Here is a 7,500-nt window from a genome sequence, read left to right as displayed (position 1 = left end):
CACACACACACACACACACACACACACACACGTGAGACAAGGCACGGAGATATGAGATGAAACGAGACAAGACGAGGCGAGATGAGACGAGGGGGAGAGGAGACGAGAAGCACGGCAGCAGCAAACAAGTACACGGAAAAAAATGTTGCGAGATTCACGTGTTGCTAACCTCTATTTGTGAATATAATATTGGTCCGGCATAAAGCTGAGCGGCTGAAATAAATTAAAGTTATTTTTACCTTCGGGTTACGGGTTAAATGGTCATATGATAATCAGTACACGAGTGTCACCTCCCTCGTGAGTGATGTTTATCGGTACCTTAAAGAAGCAATGGCCAGGGATGTGTTACTTTACTTATATTCAATCCCCTTATTTACTCTCAATTAATTCCATCGCTTTTGGAGTATATCTCTTTCTCTCTCTCTCTCTCCCTCTCTCTCCTTTAGTGATGAGGAGCATTCGCCTTTACTATCCCTCTGTCCTCTGGTATCCTTGATTTAGATTATATTGTGGCTTGTCATATAAAGTACACTTTGTTCTTCATTTGTGTTCCTTTGAGATACACGTTGAATATATTATCTAGATTGGAGATTATGATTGGATTGTAGCTGAGTAAGTGTGAAATGAGTTGGATGGATTTGTTAACGAATGCATGTATATGTTTAGTATACTGGTCTGGCTTTCTAGGTTTTTCTTCTACAATTGTTATGTCCTTCACCTGCTCCCTTTCTCCCTTCCCTCCTTCTTCTCCACCTTCCTACACCGTTGTTCACAGTGTTCTTAACTCGCTTTCTTCCCTCGTCCCCTACGTTGCATCAGTTCACTCCCCTCTCGACCTTCACCATTCCTGCCTCCCCTCACCCTCCCGCCTTCCTTCCTTCCCTTCATTGCATGCGACGAAATTTAGGGAAAAAAGTAAGACGGGAATTATGACTATAGTTTTCTTTGTGCAGTTTCCGCAGTTCAGCAAGACATTTGTTTGAGCTGAAGGAAAAGATCTGACGTAGAGGAACGCTGCCATCAATTACAGTGCCTGCCGTAGCCCATGAAAACCTGCGCCTGCAACTGCCATCCTAAAGCACGAGAGAAATGGCACAGTGAGGACACCACGGGCTTTTCCATTCTCACTTTCCCCCTTTCACTTGCTCAAGAATCCCACGAACGGTGTCTTGAGGACGATTCGTATACAAACTCCAATATATTTCGTTAAACAATGGGATGGACAAGGCTGCCGTGACGAACTGAGCGTGCAGATGCTTGTTTTCCTTCCGCGGCATGAAAACAAAGAGGTGAGCTCGGCATTGTGCTTAAGAGTGAACTCCTTTGAGACAAGTGTAGGTGAGGAGGTGCCGTGGGGTGAGGTGTGGGGTGCGGCCACCTGGACTGCCCGCCGCCTCCGTCAACACACAACACCAGCAAAAACACGGCGGTAAGACACCAGCGACAAGACGACAATGGCTGGACGGGTAACCTTGCAGCAGCGCGGGACCCTCTCTCAAGCACGGGGTTGCCGGCATAGGAGACGAGGAGAAGCAGGAATGCATGTTTTGTTAAGGCGGTCAGGGAAGATTAATCGAATTTATGCAAAAAACGAAAGACGCTCCCTCACGCATATAATGTGTTGCTTGATTCAGGGACTCTTCTCTCCTCACTTACTTATATAACAAGTTGAATTTAGTAGAAAATTAAAGTAGAGGATCAGCTACGTTCGCCTCAGTCAGTTATGAAGAAATGCTGAGTTGACGAGATGATCCTCAGCAGGCAGTAGGAAGTAGATCTCCGACCAGCAGTGGAGGTGCGTGCAAGCAGCGTCCGTGGCCGCCTGCAGCCTTCATTAGAGCGGCGCCTACTCTCTACATAGCAACATCCTGCCACACTTTACATAAACGACACCTCGCTCCCTAAATCACCTGCGCTCCCCCAACCTCCCTCCTCTCCTGTCCCCTCACCCTCCCTATACTAAACACCTTCTCCCTCTCGCCCTCCGCTCAAGCATTCCAAGTCAAAAATTTCTGAATTCCAAATCGACCCATCAGGCAGTGTGCTTCAGGGCTGCCAACCGGCGCGCGCCTCACGTGCGTGTGTTTGTTGTTGGTGGTGATGGGGCGATGTAATTTTTGTGTAATGTTGTTGCTGCTTTGCGAGGTCTTTATGCTTTTGGATGTTTTTTCCTCGCTATTCTTTGTACTCTGCGCGTTATTTGTATGTGGTGTTGATGATGGTGTTATTGGTGGTGGTGGTGGTGGTGGTGGTGGTTAGTGGTGGTGGCGGTGGTGGTGGTGGTAAGTCCTGTATCTGATATCTTCACTGAAAAGGTCAAGCATCTTTCGTTAAATGATTCTTGTCAGCTTTAATAACTAATATTTCTTTCGTATGATTTTGCGTAACATTTAGATAAACACCAAAAACATGTCTGCATTTTTCCCACGTGGCGGTGCGTCTGCTATTGATCTCTGAGTGAAGTCCTGTCTTGCACTAATCATCGCACACTGGATTACCTACTTCATCTTGGTGTTCCCCATAAAGCACTTTAGTTCTCTTCGTGTGGTGTTGGCGTAATCCCTTGCTGCGGAACACCAGGAAGACCACTGGCCACTCCACGGACTGTCGGACACTCACCCATCGTCCTCCGCAGCATACCTAATCCCCTTCCTCACCATCCTTGTTCCTTCTTTTGTATATTTCGAGGATAACATGATAGAGGCGTCTTTGTCTGCAAGTAAATTATCATTAATAATCATCCGCAAGCACTAATTGGTGATGCAGGTGCCGCGCGCCAGACCGGGAGGCCGCCCAGGTCCGATAATTTCAAGTCCCGCTTCCTTTTTTTCTCTCTCTCTATCTCTGTCTCTGTCTCTCTCTCTTTTTCTTTTTAGCTGCGTTAGTTTCCGGAACGGCAAAATGGCTTCCAATGATCCGTCGAGCGCTTTGCATCGAGTGTGTTTTTTATCTGTTATTTTATGTCAATGTACGACTGAGTACTTGGGAATGATTGGACTTGTTGTTTTTCGAAACTTTAGAAATGAGTTTCATGTTTGAAGTATAATCATGCCGGCAATGTTTTGCAACCTTTGTTGATATGCGGGGACGAGTAGCCAAGAATCAATTTGCGGATCAGTTTATTCTTCGGTATAAAGCAAGACAAGATTCATGACGACGGTGATAATGGTAGAGTTGGGCAGCCATACGTTACCCGTGGCGCCGTCAGTATATGTTACTGCCATGGGAGACTAATGGTGGGGCGGTTAGAAAATTCTGGCGACTCTGATCATCTGGCAACGCTATGATTGCACTCGGGTGGGGGTGGGGGGCGCCGCTCGCGTCCACCGCCCTGCAAAGCGAATGCATAAGAGCTTTGCATTCGTGCTTTTGACTGTCAGAGAAAGAGTAAAAAAAAAAGAACGGCGGTGATTTAAAAATTATTGGAACGAGGCTATCATGCAATGGCAGCAGGAATTTCCGACAATTGTTCGGCCAGACTCGTTGACGGATAATACGGCGAGGCGAGGCAGGCGAGGCGCGGCCGCGGCAGCGACGCTCGGACTCTCTTGCGGCTGAATACTAAACGCGTCATTTTAGGCGTCCTTTATTTTTTATCTTTTGCTTTGAAGTCATTATGCATCAGTTACATAAAATAAATATGTCCTGAACTTCATTATGGATTAATTGATATGACGCCGTGCTGCCGCGGTGGTGCTCGCCCCGCGATATTATCAGAGGGCCGCGCCGAGCAGCTCTGTCCACGCTGGTCATGCACGCACACACTCACGTACACGCACACACGCACAGTCATACATACACAGCGCGAGCGGGAAAAAGCTCTCATATACATAACAGTGGGCTGATGAGCAACGCCTGCCGCCTGCCGCCCAACTCGGCGAGCCGCTGCCTCTCGTCACACGCGGCGCCCCACGGCCACCAATTAAGCTCGGACACGTTTTGCTCATGGAAGTACAGAGGCGACCATCACAGGTCATGCAAGCAGCACAAAGTCGCCCGAGATGCTTATTCCCGAAAAGTTGCCTTTATTGTTATTCCCATCCACTCATGGGAGGGTGTAGATTAATAAATTAATTGAAATAGTTTACTCTACAGCGTATAAATTAGTCATGAGTAGAGTGAGGTAAATGCCTCAACTTTTGAAAAATGCACCACCGGTGTAAAATTAGTTTTAATTGATTCATGAAACTCCACAGAAGATAGAAAAGGTTGGTCGGAATTAAACCAGACCCGTACCTGTGTAGTGGAGGGCAGAGGGTGGGTGGTGGTGGTGATTGTGATGTTAGAGACGGGGCTGATAATGATGATGATGATAACAATGTTGCTAGAAAGAGTAATGATGGTGATGGTAGAAATGAGAAAGCTTGTGGTGTTGGTGGTTGGCGTGTGGTGATAGGTTAGATTGGGCTAGTGATGAGTAATTTTCAAGTGATGTTTATCATAATAATAGTGAAGGTGTATTATAGGCGTGGTATGATGATGGGTATGTAAGTAAAAATAGTGGCGAAGGAGTGATAACAGTATAATGGGTGTAGTGGAAGAAGTTGTTATTGTGACGATAACATTGTGTATGATAAGGATAATAATGATGGTGACTGGATGGCTCAGATAGATGACTTATTGATGGTGTAGCAGTAGTGATGTTATAAAGTGTCCTATGATACCTTGAGGACTGGCCGTGATTACTGTTCGGCGACACCACATGGGAAACACAGTGTGGTTTAGAGAGTTAAGGTTCATTCTAAGCAAGAGGTGGTGGCGGTAACGGATTATTCTATCTCAGAAGTTCGGTGTATCTCATCATACTTACAAAAAAAGAGAGACGAAAAAACAGGATAGAAAAAAAAAGGAAAATGCTGAGTACCACCAGCACTAAAAATCCTAATTTTCTTATATGCATTAACGAAAAAAGTCCAATAAGTAGATGCATCGTAAAATAAAAGTAGAGCCTCGTCATACGTGGCTTCGTTCCACTGTTTCACTGCATTTTATTTCCCTTGGTCTGGCGCAGGCTTGGCTAGTCACTCCCCGGGCGTGGAGGAGGAACCTGTGTGATGTCACGAGCGAAATTAGGGAATCATTCCACGGCAGAAAACACACATTTACCTAATAATTCACGATGAGGAAGACACAATTGACGGCTTCCCATCGTATACACACGCCGTCCATGAATCTGTCACGTGAGGGTCAGCTGCGTCCTTAGGGGGTTGGTTGGATGGGGGTGGCTCGGGTGGGGGCATGAGGGCAATCGGGACCTGGATGGTATTGATCACTTCCCATGACCAGCCTCCACCACCCACGGCCATGACGGTCACCGCTGGGGGTCATACGCACACACACACACACACACACACACACACACACACACACACACACACACACACACACACACACACATACTGATCCAAGCGCACACCGCCACGGAGTAAACCCCCGGCCAAATGGTTACATTGCGGTCCCCCAGGCAGACCGTGAGGCCGCGCGGGTCCCAAGCACAGATCCTCCTCGTCGCCGCCCGCGGTCGCCCCCTAAAACAGCTGTCCCTTTCAACCCCGAGCCCCTCGCTGGATAAAAACTGGACCTTCAAGCACACGCACACAGTAGCAGTAACGTCCACGCACTCTCCCCACCCCCCTTAACTCCCTCACATGCTGTTGCCAGGCACCTGATGCACACCAACGCATCATACTGGCGCCAAAACACTAGTAACTTTATACTTAAATATTCGCAGTCACCCTGCCAATCATGAGATCTAAGGGTATTACTGTCAAGACGAGCTGAGTCACGCATCTCACCCCAGAGTAGCTTTCCACCTTTCCTCCCACTCGCATCTCAGAGAGCCACGGCCGTGCCTGGTCAACACTCCAGAGAGATGCATTGGCTTACTTGATGAAGTCCTGCGCTGCGAGTTGAAGCAGTTAAGCGTATGCGCCCCGCGAGCGTTGTAGTAGTAGGTGGTGGTATCGTCCACATCAAGGAAGGTTGGGGGATAATCAATAAACTCTCGTGCACGTCCCATAGCAGGCAGATGCATGGCTGCCTACATTCACAGGCATAAAAGAACCGGCCAATCCTGCAGTATACTTAGGTATTCCACGTCATGCATGCTTATACATGCATGCATATACGTATAGTACATACAGACAGACAGATACATGGTTGGTAGGCAAGCAAACATATGGCATGGATAAATTTAGTTGTCTGCATACTTACATAGATACACAGATACACACACATATGGTTATAACATGCAAACATACATACGCTTTGTACATACAGACAGATAGACATGGTTATAAATATGGATCAATGTAGGTGTCTCCATATTTTCATACACAGACACACACGTACATGATTATACATACTTACATACATATATACATCCATGCATCAAGGCGTTTCTCGCTTCCCTGAGAACAACAATAATTCACGAACTAATTTATTTCAGAATAATTGCCGGGAAACTTTTGTACAGTGATGAATAAGTCTTTTAAATTTGGTTCTTATTCACTGACGCTGACTGATACTTGAAAATGACATGGAGTTTTATTTGTTTAGTAATGCTGGCTCATCACGGAGCACATGCATTACTTTGTACGTGGATCTTTACTGCTTCATGATTCTCTTGTAATTTGCTAGTTTTAATACCAACACACTGAGGATGTCTGCTTTTTTGCTCATAAATGTACAGAATGATGGAAATGTTCCAGCCAACTACATTTCCATCTACCTGAATATTGTACATCGCCATTGAACTTAAGACTGTATTTCTCAGTGCCTCATCATATGTATCCTATAGAATATATTATGTGCATGTCTTGTCCTTGTCTGTCTAAGTGAACAAGTTTTTCTCACATGGACTTCTTTGTTTACAAGAACATAATGAAAATGCGAGGCAGAACACAGAACAGGGCGAGGGCCAGGCCAGGCCGGTATAATGCGCCAGGACCAACACGTCTGTGGCGGCCGGGATGTCCTCAGCGAGTTTTTGTGAGCCTCGTCTGGGAGCCCAGACACCTGGCGACGCCCGTCATGAGCACATTGTGAATATTGATCTGTGCTTCCACGGGGACGCTGTGCTTGCTGTGCTTGTTGTGTTTCGTTGGGGGAGTGTGAGTAGTGTAAGGACTGTGGGAGCTGTGAGGGCTGATTGCCGGGCTCTTGATGGGGGTCTAAGCACGTCCAATTCCGACGACTGGTATTACTTCTGCATGGGAAAACAAAGGTGATGCTTCAGATGCTGGTTTGTGTGTGTGTGTGTGTGTGTGTGTGTGTGTGTGTGTGTGTGTGTGTGTGTACGTACTTACACACACACACGTATACACACACACACACACACACACACACACACACACACACACACACACACACACACACACACACACACACACACACACACACACACACACACACACAACATCTCCGGTTCTGCATATCGCCAAGATATCCTCCTTCCCACCCTGCTTGCCGCCGGTAGTGCTTCCGCTGCCGCTGAGCGTC

At 46.9% G+C, this 7,500-nt stretch overlaps 1 protein-coding gene and 1 long non-coding RNA gene across 3 annotated transcripts in view; one reads left to right on the top strand and one right to left on the bottom strand.

Moving 5' to 3' along the window:
- LOC123515596 overlaps positions 1-7,500 on the top strand; it is a 291,197-nt gene that overhangs the window by 171,116 nt on the left and 112,581 nt on the right. The gene's annotated exons all lie outside the window — the stretch shown is intronic.
- The window catches only part of LOC123515598, a 111,209-nt gene that overhangs the window by 1,275 nt on the left and 102,434 nt on the right, over positions 1-7,500 (bottom strand). The gene's annotated exons all lie outside the window — the stretch shown is intronic.

The sequence above is a fragment of the Portunus trituberculatus genome, chromosome 39, assembly GCF_017591435.1.
Source record: "Portunus trituberculatus isolate SZX2019 chromosome 39, ASM1759143v1, whole genome shotgun sequence".
NCBI classification, from domain to species: Eukaryota; Metazoa; Arthropoda; class Malacostraca; order Decapoda; family Portunidae; genus Portunus; species Portunus trituberculatus.
Note: the sequence above shows the minus strand (reverse complement) of the source record. Positions and strands in the feature narration are given on the sequence as shown.